The 8,413-nt window shown below is 41.3% G+C and overlaps 1 pseudogene; it reads right to left on the reverse strand.

The window, feature by feature from the left end:
• Positions 1-642: 642 nt before the first annotated feature.
• LOC131999263 (keratin, type II cytoskeletal 8-like) lies at positions 643-5,680 on the reverse strand (annotated as a pseudogene).
• Between the last annotated feature and the right edge of the window lie 2,733 nt (positions 5,681-8,413).

Here is an 8,413-nt window from a genome sequence, read left to right on the forward strand (position 1 = left end):
GAAAAAATGAGGGACAAACAGGAACAACTGGCAAGCAACTTGTAGAAAAGAGGAAAGCTGTGGGAAGCATGGGCATTCTTGTTCCCTGTGACGGTTAGATGGAAAGTGCAGGAAAAGCCTGCCTTTCTGAAACACTTCACAGTCCAGAATTTTCAAGGACTATAACCACATTGTTAATGCAGATTAAGAGGAACCCACTGCTAGCTAGTGGAGATCCTGTGAAGAGAACAATCCTTTGTCCACCTTTGTCAGTAATCCTCTCTATCCATGGTGCCAGGCCCTATTAGATCCTATCTCTGAGCCAGTAAAAAATTGCATTACCATCAGGGCCCCATGAATAGGGCATGCCTGAATGAGGGATTCGTTTTTTTGTTTTTTGTTTTTTTTTTGGCTGGAGGAGGGGGTGGGATTGGCAGAATTAACTGAGGCTTTATTTGGGAAAAAACACTCAAATTGGCTTTTAGTTGGGCCATAGACAAGAAGGGTACCCAGGGCAATAGACTCCCCCCAGGGGTAGGCTGAGGACTGGGACTGAGTCTTAGGTGGATCTCCTGTTTGAGACATTCCCCTGCACAGCTCCTTCCCCCAAAGCTCTATAGCAGCCACAAGAGCAGGGAGGCTGGGAGGGACCACGGTGGTTGTTCACTTGTACAGGACAACAGATGACTGGAACACCAGCTTCGTATCACAGGTCTCGATGTTTTTCACCACCATAGCCTTGGAGGAGCTGCTATGGCTGAAGGAACCAGCAGGGCCAAAGCTAGACTGGGAGGTGCACAGGCCATAGTTGAGGCCAGGGTTTGTGAGCCCCTGAGGGGCCCAGCTCAGCCCACCTGGGAAGACGCTGATGGTCTTAGTATGGATACTCATGTTCTGCATCCCAGACTCCAGCCAGCCCTCCTCACCTCCCAGCAGCTTGTGGTAGGTGGCAATCACAATTTCCAGAACGAGCTTGACGTTCACGAGTTCCTGGTATTCACACAGGTGCTGGGCCATGTCCTGCTTGGCTCACTGCAGGGCAGCCTCCAGCTCGGCCACCTTAGCACTGGCATCCTTAATGGCCAGCTCCACATGGTGCTTGGCATCAGCAATGGCAGCCTCCAGGCTGGCCCTCTGGTTTCTGAGGGCCTCAATCTCAGCCTGGTGTCAGCTGCTTCTCTGGTTCATCTTGGAAATCTTCGTCTCTACTGAGGTCATCCCTGTGTTTCCCAGCCAGTGTCTGCAGCTCCTCATACTTGATCTGGTACATGGTCTTGGCTGCACCCCGGGTATGGTTGGCAATGTCTTCATATTGGGCATTGGCTTCAGCGATCATGCCATCTATGTCCAGGGAGCAGGTCTTGTCCATGGATAGCACCACTGATGTGTTGGAGATCTAGGACTGTAGCTCACGATCTCCTCTTCATACAGCTGCCTTAAGAAGCTGATCTCGTCAGTCAGCCCATCCAGGTGGGAGACTAGTTCTACCTTGTTCATGTAAGCTTCATCCACACCCTTCTTTATGAGGACAAAATCATTCTCAGTGTCTGCAGGCTCTTTGATCTCCTCCTATTTATTCTTGAAGTCCTCCACCAGCCCCTGCATGTTGCCAAGCTCTACCTCCAGCTTCTCTGGGCCCAGGGTGTCCAGTTGCCACCAGAGGTTGTTGATGTAGCTCTTGAACATGTCGTTGTTGCTCTGAGTAGTTTTCTGATGCTGTAGAAGGCTCCACTTGGTCTCCAGAATTTTATTCTGCTACTCCAGGTGCCTCATTTTGTTGATGAAGGAGGCAAATTTGATGTTGATGGTCTTGATCTCCTGGGTGTGCACAGCTTGGATGTTGATTCCATGCTCTGATCTTGGGCTTTCATCCTCCAGAACTGTGAGAAATAAGTTTCTGCTCTGTGACATTTTGTTATGGCAGCCCAAACAGACTAAGACATGTCTATCCATTCATTCATGAACTATTTAAGCACCTATTATGATTTAGGCACTATCCTGGGTACCTATCCAGGATACCAGTAAAGAGCAACAACAAGCCACCCTGGGTGGCTCAGTGGGTTAAAGCCTCTGCTTTTGGCTCAGGTCGTGATCCCAGGGTCCTGGGATCGAGCTCCACATAAGGCTCTCTGCTCAGCAGGGAGCCTGCTTCCCTTCCCCTCTCTCTGCCAGCCTCTCTGCCTAATTGTGATCTCTGTCAAATAAATAAATAAAATCTTAAAAAAAAAATAACAACAATAAGAAGTAAAATACCTGCCTTCAAGAATCTATTTCTTATGGGGAGAAGACAGACAGTAAATGATGTACTATATTGAAGGCGGTAGGAACTTTTTCCCCAAAATGTTTTTTATAGCTTAATTTTTTAAAACATGGATACAATGAAGATATATGCATTGCATTTGGTTGTTACATCTTCTTAGTCACGTTCAGTTATGACATTTGAAGAGACCAGGACAATTGCCTCATCAAATGCCCACATTCTGGAATTGTAATGTGATCTCATTTGTGACACACGACATCATTTGACTTGGTCCTGTCCCCTGTGTATTTCCTGAAAACTAGAAATTAAAATAAAAGGTTCAGTTAGATTTAATGTAAATATTCCCATCAGGAATACTTTAACTTGACACAAGTATTTCCCAAGCTTTCAAACTATACCGAATTTGGTTTAATAGCTACAGGAATACTATGTTGCAACTCCACTGTTTTTTTTTTTTTTTTTTCCTTATTCCTCCATTTTGGGTGTTAACAGTATAAGTTACTTCACTAAGCAACTTATTAATGTCCACACAGTTAATCATGCTGGATTCAAAGGTTGATTTTGGACCAGAATAACCCAGGATCTTCAGTTTAGCAGTTGGGTTCCTTGAGTTTTTTTTAACAATAAATCCTGGACAAAAGAGTTTTCAAAGATCTCTCCCTTTTACTTTCTTTCCACATTGATACCTTCTGAGGTTACTTGAAGAAGCAAAATCAAAGTCAGTACAAACCTCACCCTTGTAGTGTTGTAATAAAAACTACAGACACCTGAAAATTAATTTCCTCCAAATTATGGACTCTGAAAAACAACCTGAGGATTTTGAAGGGGCGGGGGGTGGGAGGTTGGGGGAACCAAGTGGTGGGTATTGGGGAGGGCACATATTGCATGGAGCACTGAGTGTGGTTCAAAAACAATGAATACTGTTACGCTGAAAAGAAATAAAAAAAAATTTAAAAAAAAGAAAATAAATAAAATAAATAAATACAAGGGTATTTCAGGAATGGCATATTGAACTGGTTTATAACAACAGCAAAACAATACAATGCCTCTTCAAAATGACACAGATATGCTTCATGCTTGTATATAAATGCAAGAATATGGACAAATGTAATACAGAGTGATTGCAAGCAGCCCCTCAAAATTTCCTTCCATATATATCCCTTTCCATTCCAGAGTGAAATCTTGTACTGTAGGTAAAGCAGGGTTTAATACGTATGACTCCAAATTAATCATAACTTTTATTGTGGTATGATATACATAACATAGAATTTATAACTGTAACCATTTTTAAATGTAGAGTTGAACGAAATTAAATGTATTCACATTGTTGTGCTCCATCACAACCATATATCTTCAGAACTCTTTTCACCTTGCAAAATTGAAACTCTGTACCCATTGAACAACTCCCCATTCCCTCCTCCCCTCAATCCTCAGCAATCACCATTCTACTTTCTGTTTCTATGATTTCAGTTCCTCTGAAACTGAAAGATTTGTATCTTATACAAATGGAATTATATGATATTTATATTTTTGTGTTTTGCTTTTTCACTCAGCCTAATGTTCTCAAGGTTCATCCACATTCAGCATGTATCAGAATTCCTTTATTTATTTATTTATTTGACAGACAATGATCACAAGTAGGCAGAGAGGCAGGCAGAGAGAGAGAGAGGAGGAAGCAGGCTCCCTGCTGAGCAGAGAGCCCGATGCAGGGCTCAATCCCAGGATGCTGGGATCATGACCTGAGCCAAAGGCAGAGGCTAAAGCCTTTAACCTACTACACCACCCAGGCATACCCAGAATTCCCTTCTTTTTTTCAAGGCTGAATACTATTCCATGTATGTACATTCCATATTTTATTATTTAATTCATCTGTGGATGGACATTTGCATTGTTTCCACTGTCAGCTATTGCAAATAATGCTGCTATGAATATGGTGTACAAATATCTGTTTGAGTCCTGCTTTCAATTCTTCCACTCAAATGTAGAATTGCTGGGTCATAAGGTAATTCTATTTTGGGGTTTATTTGTTTGTTTAGGATAATCATAACATTTATGTATGGTAACTATAAAGTATGGTAAAACTTCTGGACATAATAATAAAGAAATCTCAATGTCAATTTGCACTTTCAGTTAAGGTCTTTTTCTTCACTTTTATCTTCAAGTAAACAGAACCTATGAAGCAGAAACTTGTTTTCAGTTTCCAAGACCATTATCTCAGTGAACCTATGCATAATCCTCTTTAGGACTCATATAAACACTTCCAAAGTGGGCTAATCTGCAGAGAATAGTCCAGGCAAATGGACAGAGAATTATAAGAACTAGTATAACGGATGACAAAAGCATTAACCAAAGATGCAAGGTACGGCTTTCAACAAGGTACAAATTCCAGAGAGATTTTATTAATAGGAAGAAAGAAGGCAAATTTTAGACACTGGCTTAGGTATGCAGACTCAGGCTGGATTTGATGAAGTAGAATGTAGGTCTGTATGTTGCACTGGCCATGTTTTTAAAATCAAAACATGTCAGAAACTGGCCTTGCCTTTTTTTTTTTTTTTTTTTTACAGTTTTCTTATTTTTCCAATTGTTTTTTCAGTTTTTATGACTTCCAAAAGTCAGACCAGAAGTCTTAGGAGAGGTTGACCTTTGACATTGGTGATAAAGTGATTTTTAAGGAGAAAACTGGAGGAGGGAAGGAAGAAGAAGAAAAGAAGAAGAAGAAGGGAGAGGGGAGGAGGAGAAATGGAGGAGAGAACCAGTAGCTAATGAGTAAATGGGTAACTGTAGAGACCTGATGCCAGTAGATGATTTGAAAGTTGTAGTTGAATAAGGAAGCAGGAAGGTAGGGCACAATCAGCCAATGCTCCCAGTGTCTGGGGGAGACCCTGAAGCTGAAGGACAGCATAGGAAAAGCCAATGGCCTGTATCTGCCAATAATACACAAATTATTCGCTCTGGAAACTAAATCTACCCAGAGACACAGGGATCCCTGAGCTCAGGACCTCATCTGAAAATCTGGAATTCTGGGACATTCTCCAGACAGAGATCCTAGAAATGCTTCTTGGAACTATTCCTCCAAATAGCATCCTGCCAAAGCATGGGTTCATGACTGACAGCAGGAATCTTCCAGCCAAAGGGGGTCTGCAACAGAAATCACCCCACATGGAGAAAATTTTCCTCCTGAGGCAAGATTAGATAACAAACACCAATATTGCCTTCTTCTGCTGTTTTAATTTATATTCTATTGTCCTCCATGTAGACAACTGCTGATCTCATGCAGAGGAGTTGCTGAACACCACCCCTTCTGTCATATGGAATCATCAACAGATAGCCAGATGGGTCCCTGCATCTTTTCAACAAAATTAGGCATGCTTTTGCCTTAGTGCGCCCACTATTCTGGATCCCTGGCTGCCCATGTTCCCATTCGATCTTGCTACCCGTCATAGCATGGAAGTTCAAGTCCAGAATGTGAGGCAGCTTGTCTGCTGCCTGGACCCAAGGTGCTGAGAGAGCAAGTAGGGATAGATGGTACAGAGGAACCATTCAAGGCATAATGGTAGTTCTCTTCTCATTGTGCTTCTTCCCCTACTGAGTAACTACTTCTGACCACAACTTTCAGGTCTTCTGGAAAGCACCTTGTCTACACTGTGGGACTCATGCCTCTCCCCCATAAATGAACTGGCCAAAAGCTTTTCTGCAGAGGTTTTTTGTCTGATTACTTAAATCTAGCATCTCCCATAGAGGGCTTTAATGTAGAAAATGAGGCACGCGGTTAGGTAAATGATAATTGCATTCTAGTCTGATTTAAATTGTCTTTGATGTTATCTCAGTGGCCACAGAGGCCACAATTCTGGAAATGTAGCACTAGGCACCTTATCAAGCTCAGGCTTAGAGACCTTTGGTTTGTTCATTAATTTGTTCTTTCTTTCATGAATCAGATAATTTCTCACTGTTTTCTGACACATCACATCTCTATAAGAGAGATGATAGCCAGACACTGGGAGTCTAAACTGCTTCTGCAGTCTCTCCCTCAATTTAGGATAATGAGATTTAAGTGTTTTGGAAGGGTGACTTTAAAAAGATCTGCAGGGTGCCTGGGTGGCTCAGTGGGTTAACCCTCTGCCTTCAGCTCAGGTCATGATCTCAGGGTTCTGGGGTCAAGTCCCATACCTGCTCTCTGCTCAGCGGGGAGCCTGCTTCCTCCTCTCTCTCTCTCTGCTTGCCTCTCTGCCTGCTTGTGATCTCTCTCTGTCAAATAAATAAAATCTTTAAAAAAATAAAAAATAAATAAAAAGATCTGCAATACTTCCCTACAAATCATGGTCCATTAACCTATAACCGCTTTTCAAATGTTCCAAGACACATAAGAAGCTTTATCTCTCAAGGTGCTTAGGCTTCTGCTATTGCAAAGAATATTTTATTTGCAAAGGGGAAAATACTAATGTGTTTTTTTTTTTTTTTGGTTCAGTATCCATAAGTTAAAACTGACACTGATAGCCCAAATAAGCTTGAATGTTTCTTTTTATTTTTTTCCCAACTGTGAAAGAAATAAATGGTTCCAGTAATGACAGACTATAATTCAGACCAACCTTTGCTCTGAGAAAAACTAAAATATTTGAATGGTGTTAAAATATACCATCTTAAAAGCATCCAAGAGCTATCAAGAGAATAAATAATCATCAGACCACACCTTGAAAAAAGACAAGAACATGGAAGGTAAGCTAAAATCTCAGAACTAATTTTGCCCTGAGGGTTTCCACTGTAAACAAAGAAATAGCAGGAAAACTGATGTTAGAGTAGAAGAAATCCAAGTGAAATGTCCAGGTTTCCTGAAATGAGGCTGCAGACCAACTACATCCACATGAAACTAAAACCATCAGGGTGACGAAACAGACAGAAACTAGCCCATGCCTAGACTTGCCTAGACTGGCTTTGAGTTACACAGGTAACTCAAAGCCACAGGCTTTGAGCTTGGATTTAAGGAGACAAACTGAGTGGCATAACCAGATGCAAAAATGATGCTCCATCTAGAAACTCTAGTGCTATGCTTCTAGTAAAAGGAATAGTACTAGGGAGTGAGCTCCACTAGAAGGCATTGGATAACTACCTATTACAATATCATGTATATTTTACTCTTTTCACTCAGTGCACATTGTTGGGTACTGAAACAATAGTTTCCCCAAAATGCAAGGTCTTCACCCTAGGAGGACTGACAATTTCAAAAAATCAACATGAAAACAGTGCATTTCAAGTAATAAGAAGAAGTGCTATAAGAATGTGCAGGGGGGAGAGGCAAATGTGCAGGTGGCAGTTACCAGCAGGGATGCGGAATTTATTCACAATGAGTGTTGCAGAATGAATAGGAATTCGCTAGGTGAATAATAGGGGTAGGCACCTTCCCAGCACAAAGTTGCTGATATGTGAAACAGATCAATATTTCCACAGGTAGTCAGCTGTCTGTGTGATTGGAGTCAAGGGCATTCCATAGAGCCAGACAAAAGAAGGAAAAGAAGGTTTGGGTATGCAGATGGAAAATTCAGTATGGATTGGAACACATACATTTGAATACTTATGTTCTTTTCATGTATTTGGGAATTTTTGCTATGGAGCAAACAATCATACTTTTTAACTGAGATATTTTAAAAGCATAGGTCTAATCCATTTGGAATTTATTTTGTGTGTTAGAAGGTAGGCATCAAATGGCTCATCAGACTTTTCAGTAGCGTTTATTGCATTGTCCTAGCTTTCTTCCTGAGGAGCAAAGGCAAGACTGTCATTTATCCTGTGACCATCGTTCTGCAGCCTGCAGGGTGTTGCTCATATGGTCAGTGGACTGTGAAATGAGACACTATTGTGCACATATAAAAATGGTGAAAATAAAAGAGGTTGACTATACAAGTGTGAGCAGATGTGTAGGGAAACTGGAATACTTCTACACCAATGGTGGGAATGTAACAGAGTACTGCCACCTTGAAAAGCTATCTGGCAGTTTCTTAAAAAGTTAAACATACACCTACCACACGACCCAGACATTCCAAGAGAAAAAAACAGGAAATGTCCACAGCAGTACATTTGTAATAGCCCCAGTCTTGAAATATTCCTAATGTCCATCAAGAGGTGAGTGGATAAACACACTATTTTATCTATACAATATACTACTACTTAGCAATAAACAAG

Source organism: Mustela nigripes, chromosome 13, assembly GCF_022355385.1.
Source record: "Mustela nigripes isolate SB6536 chromosome 13, MUSNIG.SB6536, whole genome shotgun sequence".
NCBI lineage: Eukaryota > Metazoa > Chordata > Mammalia > Carnivora > Mustelidae > Mustela > Mustela nigripes.